A 17756-nucleotide genomic window follows, 5' to 3' on the forward strand; every position below is an offset into this window, starting at 1 on the left:
TACAGCATGGAGGAGCCTTGAAAATCTTAGGCTCAGTGGAGAGAGTCACTAAAGACTTCATTATTGGTGGCATACAACTGTAACCTAGCTACTTGGAAGGCTGAGGCAGGAGGACTGCAAGTTCAAGGTTAGTCTGGTCAACTTAGTGAGACACTGTCTCAAAATTAATAAAGTAATAATAAAAGTCAAAACGAAACAGAGATGTAGCTCAGGGTAGAGTTCCCCTGGGTTTAATCCCCAGTAACACATACACACACACACACACACACACACACACACACACACCTCTCGTATGATTGTATGACTCCATTTATATGAAATGTCCAGAATAGATAAATCTATAGAGACAGAAAGAAAGTAGGTTAGTGGTTACCCAGCATTGGTGAGGATGACTTAATGAGAAGAAAGTTTCTCTTTAGAGTGAAGAAAGTGTTCCAAAATTAGAGTACAGTGTTGGTGACACAAATTCGTCAACAGGCTAAAACTCACTGAGTTGTGCATTTTAAATGTATAGTATCTAAGTTTATATCGTGTAAATTGTAAGATTATATCTCAATAAAGCTATATTTTAAAAAGCAGATCAGAAATCTGGAATGAATTAGAAGGAGAATGTGAGCCCTCATTCTGCCTGAGGGTTACAGTGTTGAACCCTGTCAAGCTGCCCGCCTAAATGACAGGCAAAGAAACGGGGGTTTCTCTTTGGTTAATAAAGAGTCTTCCAAGTCCCCATATTCCGGTGCCTCTTGTTATTTTAGAGCAGGGGGGAAGGAGCAGAAGGACATGAATCTGTTGGGTCAAGCCCTGAGCTTTCTCCCTAGTGATACGCTCACAAACTACTGGGCATCCCCAACAAATGGAGATGCTAAGGGCAGGAAGGCATCCTGAGCAAGACGTTGATAGGCATCTGGAAGTCTAGGGCTTCCCTGCCTTTTGCCTTCCCAAGAAAACCCAGACCTAGAATTTTTTTTTTTAAATGTTTTTTTTTTTTTAAGAGAGAGTGAGAGAGGAGAGAGAGAGAGAGAGCGAGAGAGAGAGAGAGAGAGAGAGAGAGAGAGAGAGAGAGAGAATTTTTAATATTTATTTTTTAGTTCTTGGCGGACACAACATCTTTGTTGGTATGTGGTGCTGAGGATCGAACCTGGGCCGCACGCATGCCAGGGGAGTGCACTACCGCTTGAGCCACATCCCCAGCCCCCAGACCTAGAATTAAAAAAAAAAAAAAAAGTTTTAAGGAGAACTTGAAAACCTGCGATTCTCCCTCCCGGAATCCCCACCCCCCTCCAGGAATCCCGGTCCCTCCCTGTAAGAAACACTGCTGAAGAATTTAAGAAATTCTGTTCATGATTTTAAGGAACACTTTGAATGATTAAAACTGTCCCTTGGCGAAGAGGGATGTAAATGACAAAGGCAAAAAGGGGGAGCTCCGGGGGTATGCGGTTTCATTAGGGTCTAAGATAAAACCCAGGTGATCCTCAATATTATTTCATTCATTTTTTTTTTTCCTTTCTTTTTTCAAAGTCTCCTTGGAGAGCCCCTCTGGGGGGGAAGCGTCTCGGGGACCACCCGAGGGCGAGCCTGGCGGAGAGATGGAGAGGGAGGGCCCCGGCGCCGACGGGACCAGACGGTGGGCATCTTTCTGGACTTCGGGTCCCTGCTCTGTGACAACGGGACCATTTGTGGGCCGCCTCCCAGCGGTGGCTGCGAGGAGCTGGGGAGGCCAGGTAGCCGGCGCGGGCGCGGGCGGCGCGGTGGCCCCGGCGCAGGGCCCTACTGTGCGCGCGGGCGCGGCGCCGGCCCGGGCCGCTCCCTCGGGCGCGCGCCGCCGCCCCCGCCTCCGCCCCGCGCCCGCCCCCGGCCCCGCTCGGCTCGGTGGCGGGCAGGCGGGGCCCACCGCGCTGGGAGCGGAGCCCGAGCCGGAGCCGCCGCCTGGGGCGCTCGGCTCGGCCGCGGGGACACCGGAGCGGCCGCCACGCCGCCGCCAGCGCCGCAGGTCAGAGTCGCAGTGCCCGGCGGCGCCCGGGAAGGGGGCGCGCGGAGGTCGGGGCCGAGGGACCCGCGTCCGGGGTCTGAGGGGACGCGGACCGACGGGCGGGTGAAGAGGTTCCGCGCTGAGGAACGGTCCCGGTCCCGGGAGGACTGAGACTGACAGGGTCACGGGTGACAGGCCAGCGAGGTCGCGGGCTGAGGGTGGCGTCCCGCGTGGAGCTGACCCGGCCTGGAGGACGCGGGCAGCGCGCGAGGCGCGGGGACCGAGAGCCGCGGACCGTCTCTGCTGGGTAGACAGGAACCCGAGTGTCCCCGAGTCCAGGACAGGCCCCCCTGGAGAGAGCGTGGGGTGCGCGGGGACCCTCCCGAGGACCGGGACCTCCGCGTCCCTGGAGGAGGTGCGCAGGCGTCGGGGAACTTTGGGACCGGGTGTCCGGGATGAGGAGGAGCGTGGCTCCCGCGTCCGTCCGTCCCGCGGCCGCGGAGTTCCCTGGACGGGGAGGTCGCCCTGAGTCTCCAAGAACTTCAGCAGCGGTGGCTTTCTGTGGGTCGTGGTGACAGTTTTCAGAGAGAGGCGCACTTGGGGGCCACCTGGCCTGGGTGTGCCGGCCCTGAGGGATGTCCACCGGGCTCCTCCCTGTTGGAGGGGATGCCGACTGCGGGTCCCCGGTCCCACCCGCACCCCCAGGTGTTTGGAAAGGTCAAATCGCTGTGATGTGGCTGCCACACGTGCCAGGCGTAAACTGCGTCGCTTTGTAGTCTGGCTGAGGGTACATAGGGGTGGAATCGGCCACCAGATCTGCCGTCCCTCGACGCTGGGGGTGGAGGTGGGTGTGCTGTCCTGGTACTTAATACTTCGGTATTTGGGGCGGGGCCTAAGGTAAGGAGGCAGAAACTGGGAGTAACCAAACTGCTGCTTTTATATAAGGGCAGTTGGTAGGTAAAGAAGGGGCCTTTACCTCTGCTGGTGATCAGAAGGCTGCATTTCTAAAGTCTTCTTGCTAACTCCCCATTACTTAGGTGAGTCGGCTCCCTTTAATTGCCTTTGGTTGGAATGTGTTGGTGAGATGTCCAAAACTGGCAAAATTACTCTCACCTTCTGTATTTGTATCATTATTATCTTGCAGTGTGCTTGTTTTACAGCAAGAATCGGATCCACTTGGGTCTGAGGCTGATGGTAGGGGAAAAAAAAAATAGTGTCAGTTATTTTAGGTGAAAAAGAGAATAGTTGGGGACAAAATGTAGAATTAATCTGTGTTTATTCTCATTTGAAATTCAGACAAAGTGGTGAACTGAGTTCTAGGATAGCTGTTGCTGGGGGAAAAAATTCTTGATTTTGAAGTACATTAGTGGACTGTCAACTTTTTTCTAAAATCATTCACGAAACAATTGTTATTAAGAGTTATTAAGAAAAGCAGTGAATAACTTATTCTTGAACCTGGGCAGGTCTTCAGCTAATCTCAGGTGTTCTGCTGCAGTCTTCCTGTCTATAGCTAAGTGACTGAAAACATAAGCGATGGGGATAGATGCTTCAGAAAATCTTTCTGGTGTGGGGAGTGACAGTCATTAAATGTGGTTTCTCAGAGAAACACTCTTATCAAAGTTGGGCAGAAACACTCTTAGTTGCTAACAATTAGTGTTTGGAGTGATATTTCAAAAGATTCTGCTGCGACTTTAATTTTTGTGTAGTATATTTTCAGTCAGACTCTCTCTGGAGCTAAATATTGAACCATAATATTCATCTTAATATACAAAACTAATGTCGCATTAGCCCAAGAGTGAAGTGGGTTGCCAAACCATCCATTTTTGTCCTTCTTTAAACGTCACATAATTTTTCTCCTTTATTTAAATTATGTGATATTTGATATTTAATTTGCTGATGATTGTATCTTCAATGAAAAGGTCTTAGAACCAACTAGTGGCCTTCTCAATCTTCTGCAAGTCATTGGAAAGAGAGGAAAAACACTATTGATGCTTTTATTTTTTATTTTTATTTTCTTAAATTTTTTTTTAGTGTTGATGGATCTTTATTTTATTCACTTATTTATATGCAGTGAGGCAAGCGCTCCACCACTGAGCCACAAGCCCAGCTCCTGAAGCTTTTATTTTTTAATCAGAAACTTTTTTTCATATGTAAAAGTTTGTTTCCAGCTCTTATAATAACTGCTATACACCCATGGCATCAGTGAAGTATAAAGTTTTGGAGAATTCCAGGCCGAAGACTTTTGTACTGTTGGTTGGTCATTCTTTGACATTTGAGAGAGTGTAATTTCTTCTTTTAAAAAAAAAAATAAAACTAAAATGGCCACTAGCATCATATTTTTTATTGAACTTGAGGGTACTTTGGAAATATTTTTGCGATTACTAACAATTAAATGCAATATTTTCTTCAAAGGAACTCATTTCCTTTAGCATTCATTTCTTTATGTTTCAGAATTACTTTCCAAAAAGTCCTAGGTGACATTTTTTTAAAAATTACAATATTTAAAAATCCTTACGACTTTTAAAATTCATATAGGACACAAAGTGTGATTTTAGGAATATCAGGTAGAAATGGCTTACTGATCTTGCAACTTGATTATTTTTAATCAGTAAATTATATAAATATCAACAGATACTTATTTTCTCTTGTGTAATTCTGTGAAAATAAGAATGTTTGCCACTAACCTTGTCAAGATGGTTATCTGTTGAAGCTGTCTATGAAAAGGCATCTCTGTGGAAACATATCCAAGTGTTAATAACACATTTCATTTAGTTTTCAAATTATGACGTGGTTATTAATAACAGAAGACTTTTGACAAATATGAAAAATATGTTTAAATAATATTTTCCAAGTGCTTTCTGTATCCTGGCCCAAATTTTTGCTTCTTTCATAGGATCTGTCTATGACCAGTGCACACAACAGAAAACGTTGGTCATTCTAATTTGTAGGTGTATTTTCTGCTGATTTCATTGTCATTTGAACTTGGAAATATCATGGGCGTGATAAGGTGTGGCAAATGTACTGCAAGAAGTTTTCACTTTTATAGGATTTCACTAAGTAAATATTAGTTGTAAAGGATTTTAAAAATTCACTAGTCAAGAAAACTGGATTTAAGTCAACCGGTCTGTGAGCACAAGCGTGCACTGTCCCCACAAACTATTAAACTGAATTTCCAACTTGCTTTGCCTTTTGGGGGGGGGGGGTAGATTCCTTCATTATCTATTCCTTAATTCTCTTCCTTCACACCTAAAAGCAACATAAAGGGCAGCGATTTTAGGTTGTTTACAAAAAGTCCTTTGAGACTGATCCTATTTGACGCCACCAAAAAACAGTGAGATCTGTCAATATCCATCTTGCCAGCATAGAAAGCCCTAGAACGTCATACTGCATAGTTTCCTCGCAGACAACGTCAATATTTAAATTTGAAGATCATTTGAAATCTTCCTGGGGTTTCTTATTTACTATTTGTATTTTCTCTGAATACAGAAGTAGATTCAAGGGAGTTACACAGTACATGTTTTTTTTTAATTTTTAAAATTTTTTAAATTAGTTGTACATAACAGTAGAATGCATTTATGCACTTATGATATATCATACATAGATGGGATATAATTTCTCATTTTTCTGAGTGTACATGTTGCAGACTAATATTAGTCATGTAGTTACATATATATGTACAGTAATAAAGTCTGTTTCAGTACATGTTTTAAAGCTATTATTTAATAAAAACGGTGAATTTTGATTTTTATTCACCTAACATACTTCATTAGATTCTTGGAAATCTATTCGCCCATGGTAGGCAATATTTGGGGAACATTTTTATGATAGATGTTAAGACACCACTGATAGTGTATGCTACAGTTATTACTTTAAGAAACGGGTTTATGTGTTCTTAGTATTTCTCTGACCATAAATGTACATCAGCAATTTAATACTGAGTATTCAGTTTAGAATATGAATGTTTACATTGTTTAACTGTTTCAATTTTTTATAGCTGGGGCCAGTCAGTTACCCTTTCTAGCTCAAGTTCCTCATTTGCGAAGTGGGAAAAATATTTCAGTTATTATTCCTTGTTCTGGGAGGTATGATTTTAAGACTTTTATCAGCAAACCTGTGTATCTTAAATGAGTAATTGACCTTCCTGAGTAGCTGTGTCATAGCTAACTCTTTTACTCTTTTAGTACACCCCAGTACTAATGTTGAGATTATTAGTTTGAAGATAATGCTTGTGAATTCATAAAATGTTTCTTAGAATATTTCATTATTCATTTTAAAATTATATTTCCGATTCCCTGATGACTTCAGACAAAAATCAAGTCTAATCTTCCGTCTTTGTGAGTCCTGTGTACACAAGTAGATTAATATTTACTTTTTATGCGTCTAGAAGGCATGGATTGTGCTTTTATTTCACAAATCTCTATTATTTTTTAATTGTGATTGGGCCCTTATTTATTTATTTGTTTGTTTATTTATATGCAGTGCTGAGAATCAAACCCAGTGCCTCACACATACTAGGCAAGCGCTCCACCACTGAGCCGCAGCCTCAGCCCTAAATTTCTGTTCCTCACATTTTTTTTTTTTCCCAGTGCTGGGGATGGAACCCAGGGCCTCATGCATGCTAGGCAAGCACTCTGCCACTGAGCTACATCCCTAGCCCTCTGTTCTTTATGTCTCTATGGCGCAATCTGAGAATTTGTCAAACATGTTATCCGGGAGCAAATGTGTTTTCCAGTGAGGCCGATTATCCGTCTGCCCAGAAGACAGTTTACTATGGAGCCTAAAAGACTAAGCAGTGACTTGTGCTTGTGTTTTAAAATGAGGTCCCTTTCAACAGGCAGTAACCAACAAGTAGTATTCCAGTAGCATGAAAAGTTAATATGCTTCCTAATAACTCACCTATTTATTAACAGGGAGCAATTGGACAAATATATGATTAATCGTGTACTATCCAAGGAGTACGTTTTAAATTCTCCTTCAGAACGAAATAATACATATCATCTCGAAGTGTCTCCTGGGTGAGAAAGGAAGGGACTTGGACTGAGTGTTGCAAACAAGGGGCCGGATCCCCAGTGGCACTCTGGTGAGCTGAGAGTAGCCTGGAGTGACAGCGACTCAGGACTCACGTGTGGTGCCTGGGAGGATCCCTCCCACCCTGGCTGGGCCGGAGCTAACTGCTCAGTGCACCTGGTCTACCTCTCTGCTCGCTCAGTCCCAAGCAAGCACCTAACTAAAAGGACAGGGAAATGGAAGGCAAAGAGTCAGTCGCTCAAGCTAGTACTGGTAGGTGGGGTGGGTGTCCCTGTCACCTCAAAAGCAAGTTCATTCATGTGGGTTTCCCTTTGGGGGTGGGGATCAAGGAGTTCATTAACGTCTACTCTCTTAATTGCAAGCATAATTTATGCTTTTTTTGGAGTCATTATTGCACCTTCAGGGATTCTAGTGAACAGGCCATTCTCAATTGAAGTTGGGACAGCAGGCAGTGAATTTCTTTTCGCAGCTGCATTTTCTCAGAACGGAAAGAAATGACATTGTCAATCCGTGCAACTTGAACCAATTAAAGTAAGATTTTAAAACCTCCCGGTCAGGATTTAAACTTGATCATAGAATGGTTTATTTCAATTTAATCCAGTATCTGTTTATTTTTATTATGCTTTGTTATTTTTTTAAAAAAAAATCGTTTCATATGTTTATTATTTATGTATGTGTTTATTTATTTTGGTGCTGGGGATTGAACCCAGGGGCTCAAAACATGCTAAGCATACACTTTACTACCAAGCAAAAAACCCCAAGCCTCACTTCATTGGTTGGTTGGTTGGCTGGTTGGTTTTGAGGTTTTGGGGAATTGAACTCAGAGCCTTATGCATGTTGGGCAAGGGCTCTACCACTCCCAAGCCCCCACTTGATTGTTCTTAGAAAATAAATTCATTGCCAAAGTTTAACTGTTTCACTTTTTTTAAAAAAATGCCTTAATTTGTGGACTCATCTGAATGACATTATAGGTAAGACATATTGAGACAAATTATATGACCTCTGGGAAGAGTTCAGATTAGCATCAACCTAGGGCGAGAAGTCCTTCACAGTTTGCCACAGATAAGGAGAAGGTAGATAGGAGGGAGGGACAGCAATAGGGAAATACCCTGAGTAGGAGTGTGACAGATCCTTGTGTGCTCAACTCCCACCATCAACAGGATGTGTGGTTACGGTGTCCTGGAACAGAAGTTTGGTTTCAGAGAATTTACCCTGTTCCAGGATGACACTATAGGATTCTAGAATCACTGTGTATTCTAAAAGTGCCACTTATCATTGTTCTCTGTGGCTCTCAAATTTCCTTCAGGAAAGAATCCAGAAAGGGAATGGAAAGAGGTTACACAATTTCACCCTGTATGTTTAAGCAATAAATCTTCCTTTATAGTGAGGGCCATGGGGAAACATAACTGTCAGACGGACTGAGTGCAATGGTGAAGTTCTGGAAAGAACTCCTTAAATGTCTTTATCGATCTCAGGGCTGGAGTCCACTGTTAGAAAGCCATTGTTCCTAGCCGGGCAAATTCATAACATCGCGCTATCAGGAAGAACTTGAGCGAGTTGGTTATTTCCTTGCTACCTGAAAACAAGGCCTGGAAGAAGTAGAGAACGTATCTGGAGTTGAACAGAGGGGATCAGGAGAGAAAATAAATAAATAAAATTAAGGTAATGCTTGTCCCAGTTTCCCCCATGAGCCAGCCCCTGTGCAATAAAAAACGAAAATAACCGTGTGGGATAGCAGTGATAGGGAAAGATCTATGCACTCATCATGCCTTCATTTTTTTCTCTTAAAAATCAAAACAAGTTGCAAATCTTCCTTGAACCATTTTGGCCTCAAAGAAAACAAGCAGTTATAAAATATCAATTTTCCTAGGCAACATTACCAAAGTCAGGAGGTATAAGACCGAGGTTGGTTAATGTAATCAAGTGGTCAAATAGTACGTCTCCTCTGTTTTCTCTATGTTAAACCAGTGTTCCATTCCTTATGAGTTAGTTCTGCCAGTTTGGAAAGTTGCTTCCTAAGAGATTGATATGAGAGGGGCATTTCAATCACTTCAGAAAAAAAAAAATTTAAAAAAAGACCAAGAAAGTAAAAATAATGTTTAAGGGCTGGGGTTGTGGCTCAGTGGTAGAGCACTTGCCTAGCACATGTGAGGCACTGGATTCAATCCTCAGCACCACATTAAAAAAAAAAATCAATCAAATAAAGTTATAAAAAATAAATAATTAAAAAATAATGTTTCCGTCTTTGGCACACCCGCAGATCATAAAATTTCTTACATACTTTATTTTATTCTTTTGGCTGAAAATAGTTATTTCAAGGCAGTGGGTCTCTGTTAGAAATAAAAGTTCAGCTGGGTGTGGTGGTACACGCCTATCAACCCAGCCACTCAGGAGGCTGAGGCAAGAGGATTGTGAGTTTGAGGCCAGCCTCAGCAATTTAGTGAGACCCTGTCTCAGAATAAAAAAATAAAAGGGACAGGCATAAAAGCATCACTGGGTTCAATCTCAAGTACAAAAAAAAAAAAAAAAAAAAGAAAAAAGAAAAAAGAAAGAAAAGCTTAGTAACTGTCTCAAGTTCATTAACTCTATGAATCAGCTAATTGTTGGTGTTTCACTGTTAAGTATGGGCCACCCTCATGCCTCATGACTAAGCACATTGCTTACTTGTCATTGATTTTCTACATGACCTTGCTCGTCCATAAATCTAAAACAGTATCCCAGTACCTTCCTAAATATTGTTCTTTTCTGGCAGCTGAAAATTAACCTATGTAAATAAGTTTTGAACTACATATGGAAAAGTGCCCAATATAAATTCTCTGCTCTTTTTATATAGTGAATAAGGTTTATAAAAGAAAACAAACATATGAATGATATAAATATAAGTGAAGTAGAAACTTCAAAAAAAATCATTTGCATGTGTTGGCTTAATCCAGAAGAGTGAATAAAATACCCAGGCAGGCATTTGGCAATGTAGAATTACTACATGTTTTCCTAAAGCATTTGGAACTAGTTAGAAACATCCTGGCTTTATTTAAAGGCAGTATTATATATTTTTAAACTTTGTGTTCAACAAGGCTCAAATTTGTTGGTTTTTAGGACTAGAGTAGTTCAGTGTCAGCAGAAATATAGATTTTCATTCTTTTGAAGGTAGGTGCCAACAGGGTTTCATATCTCTCTCTGCAACATGCAGCACAGTGCTTAAGAGACACTCAGTATAAATGTTTTTATAAGAATTAAGAAATAGCCAGGTGAGGTAGTGCATGCCTGTAATCCCAGCTACCTGGGAGGCTGAGGGAGGAGGAGGATCACTTTGAAGGCAGCCTGGGCAATTGAGTGAGACCCTGTCTCCAAATAAAAAAGTCTGGCAACATAGCTCAGTCCTAGAGCATGTTGTGCAGCATTTGAGAGGCCCTGGGTTTAATCCCCAGGAACCACCCCTCCCCACCAAAATTAGTAATTGTCTAAGACAGTAATTCTCAAAGTGTGGTCCTGGAACCATCAGCATCAGCATCATTTCGGAAATTTTTGTTAGAAATGCAAATTATTGAGTCCCACCCCAGTCCTGCTGAATCAGAACCTCTGAAGATATCTGTGTTTTAGATATTCTAGTATAATATACTGTTCAGGGACCCTGGTCCAAGAAGATTCCTGCATTCCATCTGATAGTGTGCAGAGCATTTGTTCATGCCCTCAGGCTGGATTTTATTTAGTAGGTTTTACCCTTGCCTAGAGTTAAATTGTTTGCCATATTTCTCCCCATTCATAGAATCCTTTGCAACCATCTTGTAAAATTACCCCATTGACTTGTCCTTTTATCAGTAGAAAAGAAAAAAAAATCTTAGCATTGCTGTCAATAAGCTCATGTCAAGACAGTCTGGCTGGCTCACTTCTTAGGGTGAGGCTGGTTCTTTTTTGTCTTCGAATGGTCATTAGGAATCCTGAGTCTCCAAATCAAAGACTGGATTTTTCTAAGACTGTGGGGGATGATCAAATCCTAGAGAAGTGGTTCACGTTAAACAGATTTTAAGATACAAATGTGTAATCTTGAATTCCAGCTTAATAATATACCTTTCCCAATGATTGCTGATGATTTTTTTTTTCTGATCCAGGGAGTGGGCTGGGGGGGTTTAACTCAGGAGTGCAGTACATGCTTGGTATACATGGATTTTGGTTTAAATTCTGGCAACACACACACACACACACACACACACACACACACACACACACTTATGATTCAGGGACTGAAGAAATTTGGACTCACTTATCTCTGATTTGATTTAGTTCAGTCCCCTTAGAAAGCAATTGGGTAATATGTTGTAAATTCTGATGCTATATCCCAGCTTCTAGGACTTTTTTCCAAATGGTGGAGGGTATAGGAAAAACTATATGTATAAAGACTTTCATAAAAAGCATTGTTACAAGAACCTGTAATTGGAAGTAACTTAAATATTTAATATTAGGGGAATGGTTAAGTAAATTATGGTACAGTGACTACATGGGATATACAGTTACTACAATGACTTAGAAGACCACTAGCACCTCAGAAAAAAATATTAAATAAAAAAAATAGAAAAGGGCTGGGGATGTAGCTCAGTGTTATAGAGTACTTGCCTAGTATGCATGAGGACCTGGGTTTGATCTCCAGCAAACACACACACACACACACACACACATACACATGAGTAAAAAATGTGTGTGCACTATTGATTATATAACATGTACATGAAAAATCTGGAAGGGACTATACAAAAGTCATAATAGTTATATTAAAGTGGGACGTGGAAGACTTCATATGTATTTTTTCTCTCTTTTACAAAGTTTATACAGTAGTATAAAAATTACTTCTCTAATAAAACCTTATATGTATAGCTTTTCTTTCTTTTTAGTGTATCAGTGACCCTAACCAGTAAAGATCAAAGCAAAGAATATATTACACACTGAAAATCTTCTACCCCTTTCACTCCCTTAAAGCCACTGAAGTCAGCATAAAGAAACCTAAATGAATTTTTTTCTGTTATATCCAAATTTTTATTTCATACTTAAATTTTGGTTTGCACATTCAACTTCCCTTAACTCTTTGCCTGACTATTTGTAAAGGGGGGAAAAACAAAATTTAATAATCCATCTCTCCATTAACAGCCTTTTAATGTTTGCAGCCATATATAAGGTTCAATTTTGCTGATTTCTCAGAGCCTGCAATCCTTTTGATCTTTAGAATATGCTGGTAAATAGAGTTTTGTTTTTTTTTTTTTTTTAATAGCTGCTACAGTTACTTTCTATTGATTCATTTATTTATTTTTCTGGTGCCAGGTATTGAACATGGGGGTGTTTTACCACAGAGTAAGACTTCCCAAGACCTTTATTTTCTGTTTTTATTTATAGTTTTGATTTTGAGACCGAGTTTTGCTAAGTTGGTGAGGCTGGTCCCCAAACTTGCAATCCTCCTGTCTTAGCCTCCTGAGTCACTGGAATGATAGGTGTGTACCACTGTACCCAACTCAGAGTTAATTTTTTTTTAAGTCCTCCTCTTTTAAAATTTTTTCCAAGAAAAACGTTTATCTATTATATTCTTTTTTTTTTTTTCTGTAACTGAATGACCTCATGATGGAGTTATTTGGTTTCCCAGCTCCTGGCAGAATGTTGAACTTGTAATCACAAATAGCAGCTGATGGAGAAGCAGGTCAAGGTAAACTCCTATAACCAATGACCATTATGAACCCTCGATGTAATGTGTGATAATAAATTTTGAAAATTAGCCCGAGAGTTAATGGTAGGAAGTGAATGAAGGTTTCCTAACATCTGTCTGAGCGTTGTAAAAGTTCCATATATTTACACATATCCGCACACAAAGAGGACAGTAAGAGCCCTTGAATTAATTCTTTCTTCACTTTTTTTCAGTGCATTGTTCTGGAAATCCCAAAGGAGAAACTTAAGTGCTTTTGCCTTTGACCCAGGTTACAGATTATCCTTTGGGGACTTCTTTTGTGAAATTTGTATCAACCTTCTGACTTAGCATAACCTTTACCTTAAAGTTTTAAAAAGCTGTTAAGAAACAGTATATCCATCACAGTGACTATTTCTTCTCTCTTCTCTCTGCCCTCCTGTGTCTCTGATTTCGTCCTTCCTACAGGCCAAGGCAAACTGCAGCTCACACAGTTCATTCTTAGAGTTCATGGGTAGAACTGACTCAGTGTGCTGATACCTCAAAGAGCAAACCCACTGAAAGCAAAGCTGTTTTGTTTTGCTGTTATTATTTTGGTGCTGGGCCTTGCACTTGCTAATAACCACACCTGCTCCAGCTCTGCCACTGAGCCACACAACCAGCCCTTTTGACTTTTTTGTTTTGAGACAAGGTCTCACTAAATTGCCCTCCTGCCTCAGCCTCCTGAGTAGCTGGGATTACAGAACTAGTCCACTATGCACTACATACTGAGCTATATACCTCCATCCCTTTTTATTTTATTTATTTTATTTACAGCAGCTAGTTAGATTCCCCAGACCAGCTTTGAACTTGCCATCCTCCTGCCTCAGCCTCCCAGGTCGCTGGGATTGCAGGCATGCCCCACCACACCCAGTGGTATTACCGTTCTAAGAAATCCAGATGACAAGGTGATTGTACACTTTGCGCAAGGGATCTTTGTGTTGCGGTGTTCTCACGGTGAACTTACTGAAATGATTAACTATCCAAGTGGATTTGGTTTAGAACTTTATTTACCAAAAAATTATTTATACTGAACAAAAATATAAAACAAAGTTCACTGAGAATATCCCATTAAAATAAAACACTTATTTTTTTCTTGGGAAATGAAGTTGGCTATTTGAGGTAAAGATACCTCTTTGAGGTATCATCACATTGAATCTGTTCTACGCACGCACTCTAAGATAAAAATGAATTGTGTGAACTTTAAAAGTCTCCGAAGGACTTGTACATATTTAGAATATAATATGTGAGTACAAGGAGACCCATATCCTGTTTTAAATAATCATCATTTGATCAAATTATTGTAGCCACTTCCGGTTTCTATATTCACAGGTTGTCTAATAACCATTTCAGTTTTGTTTTTAAATTGTCATAAAATATCCTATTGACTACTTAGAAATAAATTCTGAATCTGAAATGGGGCAAAGATAAGGAAAATAAATTTTGGAGGAATTTGTATGAAGTTACACAGGATTAGTTCTGTCACATATACAGTGCCATGGGATGTTGAGCACACCTCAATACAGATTTAACCAAAGCTTTCAAATTTTTGCTCATTTAATTCCACAAACTCCACATTTTTGATTGACCTCTTAGCATTATGTATCCTTATGTGGAAGTCAAAATCAGCCCTTCTGAAAAACTGACCTTATAAATGGTCACACTGGAGTTTTTAAGACCAGAGATTCCGACATGCTGACTAAATGAACTAGCACCTAGCACTGGCCTGACAAATAACCACAGCTCAATAAAAGTTGAGAAAATGGCTGACTGAACATGTGTGTTGGTGTGGTTGTGTCTTTAGGCCATTCACACAATTCACACCACCTGTTTGCCTGTGCCTGATGGAACAGTCTTTGATCCTAACAAATACAGACACACATACAATGAATTTGTTTTTTATTATGAACATTAACATTTAAATGTCAGGTTGATTTCCTTTGACATACACATATAGGAAATATTTACCTTGGCTACCAGCTTTTGATTTCAGAAGACACAAATTAGTTTTAATCTTAGATTAAGCGAAACATTACGAGACAAATCTTTGCTGAAATGTAATCAATGCACCCCATATTCCATGTTACACATTATATTTGCTGATTTGCCACCACATCTTTTAATTTTTAAATATAAGTTCTGTATACCACGAAAAATTGTTAATTCCTAGAGAACAGGAATGCATATTGTAGTTTTCCTTATTCTTCTTACGTACATGCACTGCATTCCTTTCTTAATTCATGGCCTGGTGCATATTATTTCCATATTATTTATATTATTCTATTGACTGTATTTTGAAGAATATGTGCTTTTTCAGTATCATGTGCAATTCTCAGTGCTACTGTTTCCCACATTTTGGGGGAATTCCCTGCATTGCTCATTAAAATGTTAATTTCCATTTTATATAACATTCTATGGTACATAATGATTAGAAATTCATGCCAAAATAAATTTGCATTTCATTATTCTAAAGCAGGCAAAATGGGATACTAAAAGGGAAAAAAAAGTTAATTATAGACTTCAGCCTTCTCTTGTTGGATCCTTAGTTGTCCTGGTCAGAAGAACAGGTTTTTTAATGGCCTAAGGGCCAGAGCACTGTTTCACATTCCTGTTTGGAGGCTTCCAATGGCAACTGTTACAAAAATTCTGGTTAGTGCTACACCTGGAAAAAAAAGTTTTATAATGATGCAAAATACAACAGGTTATTCAGTCACATTATTCATGCATAAAATAAACCCATTCCCTTTCATACATTTTGTCCTGTTAGATAAAACCCTATCAAGTTTTGACCTATTCGCTTGTTTATACTTTTTAAAACAATTTAATTGCTCAGCTACTTCATACATGAATCACAAGTACTATCACCATAATTATTTAGCATTCATCTCCTTTACAAGGAAGAACTGTATTTAGGAACAACTTCCCATCAAAATACCAGGCAAACTGATTAACATAGAAAAGCAACAAATGGAGGAGGCTTATTTTACATCGACTTGTGACATCTCTGGTCACCCACTCTTTCTGACAGAGCTTCATCTGTGAATGTAGGATGAAGGTAGGAGTCTGTTTGTTAAAGGTCAGTGCAGGGAGCTGCCACCCTCTCAGCCCTTGGGCAACCCAGCATTTCTTGTCTGCTCCCGCACCTGTTCAGCTATAGGGGCAAAGAAGTGCCCTGGCAGACAGAAGGAGACTCTTGTCTCTAGAGAGAAGGAGGTTGAAGGAAGGATGAAGCAGAGGTCTGAGGCTTTCTCTTGATTATCCAGACTTTGGCTTTCTTAATTCATTACTCCCCCTTGCAGTGCCCAATACAACAGATGGCACACCTGTTCAGGTAGGTGCTGTCTGTGCTCATGGAAAGACACCAGAGCTCCTTAGCCAGGACCCTGTAATCTGCATCCATCCGAAAGAACTCAGTCGAATTACTTAACCCAAAATTCACAGCAGTATATGATTCAGGGCTGAAATAAGTAAGGCCGGAAATGAATGCTAGAAAAAAAAATCAGAAAAGGATTAAGATATGGGTGGAGGGGAGGATGGGGAGGGCCAGAAAAAGCCTTGTGGAGAAGCTGGCAACTAGACTTTGAAAGTTCAAGATGGACAAGGTAGCCTTGAGGAAAAAAAAATTTTTTTTTCATGTGCAGGGAAAGAAATCAGGGCATCCAAGTATGATTCCATTTGCATATTTTTTAAAATATTTTTTTAGTTGTAGATGGACACAATGCCTTTATTTTATTTATTTTTATGTGGTGCTGAGGGTCAAACCCAGTGCCTCACACATGCTAGGTGAGCGCTCTACCAGTGAGCCACCACCCCAGCTTCATTTGCATATTTGTATGGATTATCCAGAGTTGGTCATTCCGTAGAGAAACAGTCAGCAGATTAGTGGTTGCCAGGGATGGGGAAAAGGAAGGGGAGCGACTGCTTAATGGATGCAGGATTTCCTCTGGAGGTGATGAAGATGTTTCGGAACCACATAGAGGAGGTTACTGCACAACTTTTTTTTTTTTCTTTTAATGCTGGGGATCAATCCCCAGGGCCTTGTGCACGCTAGACAAGTGCTTTGCCACCAATCTACATCCCCTACCCCTGGTTGCACTGCTTTAAGAATATCCTAACTAACCAGTTACCCTGCTCAGATCCTTACACATATGTATTGAAATTGTTTGTGGTCACTGTGTGCCACTTCATTTGCTGGACACAGAGACTACAGCAGTCAGGAAGACGGACAGCCAGTACGTACAATGATTGGGTGTCGATTACAGAGAGAGGGGCCAGGGATGTAGCACTGGTTCAATCCTCAGTGCTTGGGGTGGGGGATAAAAAAGAAGAAGAAAGGAAAGGAAAAGGAAAAAAAAGAAAGAAACCCCCAAACCTTGAATAGTGACTAATGAATAAGTACAACATTGGAGAAGCTTTTCAGAAATCAAGCAATTTGAGGTGGCTGGTTCAGGGTTATAAGAAGTAAGAAAAAATGGTTGAAAATAGAGATTTCTCGGTCTGATGATAAAAGGTCTGGAATGTAGGTGAAAGGAGTATGAGATTTATCTTATAAGAAGTCAGGAGATTCCAGGTCTTAAGAAGAGGAGTGAGATGATTTAATCAGAAGATTAAGTTAGCAGTTGAATGCAGGGAGGACAGTCAGAAAACTGTTGCAAAATCTGCACCTAACATGTGAGAGGGGCCTGCAGGAACGAGGAGGAAGGGGAGATGGGGGCCATGCTCTATAGCAGAGTGACACTCAAGGTGTAGTCTGTGAGTCAATGCTGCTCCACACGTTGTTGACTACTAGCCTGGCACAAGTTAAGAACAGATTCGAGGATAAGCATTTTAAAATATTCATATTGTCACGATTTTGCATTTTATAAGGGTATCCACAGTAGAGCAGGGAACAAAAAAATTCTTCCTTCACCCCAGACTTAGAGGACCACCGTGCTCAATGATGAACTGAATGACCTTGTGGCTGAGTTCTGGAGGGCAGTTTTTGTTTGTTTGTGGTCACTCTGTGCCGCTTCATTTGCTGGACACAGAGACTAGAGCAGTCAGGAAGACACACAGCCA

General features: G+C 40.7%; 1 protein-coding gene across 1 annotated transcript in view; it reads left to right on the forward strand.

Moving 5' to 3' along the window:
* The first annotated feature begins 1902 nt into the window (after positions 1-1902).
* The window catches only part of Pparg (peroxisome proliferator activated receptor gamma), a 139198-nt gene continuing 123344 nt past the window's right edge, over positions 1903-17756 (forward strand). Inside the window, exon 1 of the mRNA XM_026383016.2 lies at positions 1903-1990. The gene's annotated coding sequence lies outside the window, so the exon portion shown is untranslated. The remainder of the gene's footprint in view (positions 1991-17756) is intronic.

This window comes from Urocitellus parryii, chromosome 16 (genome assembly GCF_045843805.1).
Source record: "Urocitellus parryii isolate mUroPar1 chromosome 16, mUroPar1.hap1, whole genome shotgun sequence".
In the NCBI taxonomy this organism is placed as follows: domain Eukaryota; kingdom Metazoa; phylum Chordata; class Mammalia; order Rodentia; family Sciuridae; genus Urocitellus; species Urocitellus parryii.